The following is a 3,083-nucleotide window of genomic DNA, read 5'->3' as shown; positions in this document are numbered from 1 at the left end:
CTATTCAATAGCTTTCAACACAAGATGATCTGTGTTTTGATCCTGTACGCTCCACACTGGTTAGTCGTCATTATCTGCATCGTTTTTTGTCTATATTCTGATTTACCTCATTTTGTATTTTGCTTTGTGTGTTACCTGTTGTTTTGTCTGTACAGCAGTTTGGTTGGCTTTGTAGCTGTTTTAAGTGCTTTATAAATAAAGTGGTATGGTATGGCTTCTCTGCAGTCTTTTATCATCAAACTGACCCGTTTTTCGAACCGGACTAAAGTTGGTCTCCCTTCCAACCGAATTCGGTGTTCAGTGACTCAGAGAGCCAGACGGGACCGTCCAAAAAATATATATTTTGGTCCAGGACCAGCCGCTCCCACTCCACCGGTCACTCTGAGCGCACCCTGCCGGCCAGGTGACCCCTCGAGCTAGGGAGTCGTCACACGAAGGTCCGGTTTTTTTTCTCTCTCTCTGAACACCAACAAACTTCTCATATGGACCTTTGTGGTTCTACCTGGTTCCGACAAGAATCGCTGGGTGGTATTTCACTGGTTTTCTGATGGATTGGCCCTCGTGGTGTCTTCATTGGTGTGGGGGAAGTGTACCTGTGTCCCCTGAACTGGACCAGAAACAAACCGAGTTGGCTGTGGGGGACTTCGTCTTCAATAGAGCCGGTCTCAGCTTTAGTGAGCAGCCCATTACTTTTTAATGAAGGACTGTCCACCTCCGTGGAATCACTGTGTTCGCCTGGAGGAGAAACTCTGATGCTTTGAAGCGCCGCTGGAACCAGACTGGAGCAGAACCGGATCGGACCAGTTACGACTTCAACCTCAGCCTCTCCAGTCAATCTCGTCGTTTTTCACCGGGGCTGCCTCTCGTGCTGTCGGGTGAGGAGGTGACATGCAGAGAAGCAGAGGAGTAGCACTGTGTGGTGCTCGAGAGAAGTTCGGAGTTTGCATAGGGGTTGCTGCAGGCCTCCATCCAAACTCACCTGGATAATAAATATTTTTATTCCGGATCACACTGTTGTCCCCTGTTGACCTTCTCTTTTTCTCCGTTCTCAGTCAGTGAGGTTAATAAACTGTTAAAAGGTCTTGATCCTAAAAAATCTGCAGGTCCAGATGAACTTCCACCTTATTTCTTAAGGCTGGCTGCTCATATCATCACAGTCCCTGTGACCCACATCTTCAATCTCTCCATAAGACAAAACTCCATCCCAGACACTTGGAAAACAGCCTTTGTTCTTCCTTTGCTGAAGGGAGGTGACCCCACCTCACTGAACAACTATCGACCAATCTCTAAACTCTGCATTTTAGCCAAGGTTCTAGAAAAACTGATAAACTCTCAAATCAAAAATTACCTGGACTCATTTAACATCTTACCTCCACATCAATCTGGTTTCAGGAAACAACACAGCACAACCACTGCTTCACTGAAGGTTCTTAATGATGTTGTTGAAGCACTGGATGCTAAGGATTATTGTGCTGCACTTTTCTTAGACCTGTCTAAAGCTTTTGACACTGTGGATCAGAACATCTTGTGTCATAAACTCTCAGAAATTGGTTTCTCAGAACACACCATTGGTTGGTTCTCTAACTATCTTTCAGACCGGAGGCAATGTGTTCAACATAATGGTACTTCCTCCAGTTATTTAACAGTCAACAATGGTGTACCACAAGGCTCAGTTTTAGGACCCACCCTCTTTACAATCTACATAGGTAATGTAGGTCAAAATATCCCTGATGCATCCATACATTTCTATGCTGATGACAGTTGTTTATTGTCGAGCTAAAACTGTTGCTAAGGCTTTCCAGCTTTTGAAATCTGCATTCAACTACATCCAGACTGATTTGTTTCACCTCAAACTTGTCCTAAATGCCAAACAAAACCAAAGGAATGCTTTTTTCAAACAGGAAGTTGGTCCCAGCTGTTCTTCCTCCGATTTATCCTCAAATGGTGTCCCTATTGAGTTTGTTGATTACTATAAATATTTGAGTATCTTGGTCGACTCACATCTCTCTTTTAAGCTCCATGTGGAAAACTTGGTAAAGAAACTGAAAGTTAAACTGGGTTTCTTTTATAGAAACAGATCCTGTCTAACTCTGAATGTTAGGAAACACCTTGTATCTGTGACTTTCCTTCCCTCCGTTGATTACGATGACATTATTTACATGAACGCTCCTACAAGAACCCTGCAGATGTTGGATGCTGCAGATGTTGGATGCTGCAGATGTTGGATGCTGTCTATCATGGTGCACTACGATTCATAACTGGCTGTGATTATCGTACCCACCACTGCACCCAGTATTCACTGGTTAACTGGACATCATTAACTTCACACACTCTCTCACTGGTACATTTTCATCTTTAAATCACTTCTTGGTCTGCTGCCTTCATAAATCTCCTCCTACATTTCTCTGCGTGAGTGCAGCTACAGCGTGCGCTCTCAGGACATTATTACCTGCAGTGTTCCCTCAGTGAGGACTGAACTAGACAAAAGGACCTTCTCCTACTCCGCTCCTGTTTCCTGGAATATCTTACAAAAAAATCTGAAGCTCTCGACCTTTGACCTCTCTAAGTGGCTTTAAGAATCTGTTGGACTCCTGGCAGGGACCAATGCAGACATGTTCCTGTTTTTAGTTTTCTACATTCACCTTAGAATCTAGCTGTTTTTATATTACTTTTCTTTTTTTAGCCATCCTATTTGTAAGCAAATAAAATAAAATCTGTATGCCTTTTTTATAACTGTCTATTGTTGTCATCATTCTTTGTTGAAATCAGGTCTCTCTTGTAAATGAGTCCTCGAGGCTCAATGGGATTTACCTGTTTAAATAAAGGTTGAATGAATGCATGACCGAGGTCTGTTTGTTAAGAAGTCTAGTACCCAGTTACAAATGGAGGGACTTAGTCCTAGTGTGAATAGTTTGTCCATCAGGGTTTGGGGGATCATGGTGTTGAAGGTAGATGTGAAGTCCACAAAGAACATATGGACGTAGGAGTCCTGCTCCAGGTGGTTGAGCGCAATGTGGACCACAGAAAAGACTGCATCTTTTGTTGATCGGTTCTCACGGTTGATGTTGATGGTTGTTTTGATG

General features: G+C 43.3%; 1 protein-coding gene across 1 annotated transcript in view; it reads right to left on the bottom strand.

Moving 5' to 3' along the window:
- The window catches only part of mphosph8 (M-phase phosphoprotein 8), a 133,239-nt gene that overhangs the window by 129,191 nt on the left and 965 nt on the right, over positions 1-3,083 (bottom strand). The window lies entirely within an intron of this gene.

This window comes from Nematolebias whitei, chromosome 13 (assembly GCF_014905685.2).
Source record: "Nematolebias whitei isolate Nwh7 chromosome 13, NemWhi1, whole genome shotgun sequence".
NCBI lineage: Eukaryota > Metazoa > Chordata > Actinopteri > Cyprinodontiformes > Rivulidae > Nematolebias > Nematolebias whitei.
Note: the sequence above shows the minus strand (reverse complement) of the source record. Positions and strands in the feature narration are given on the sequence as shown.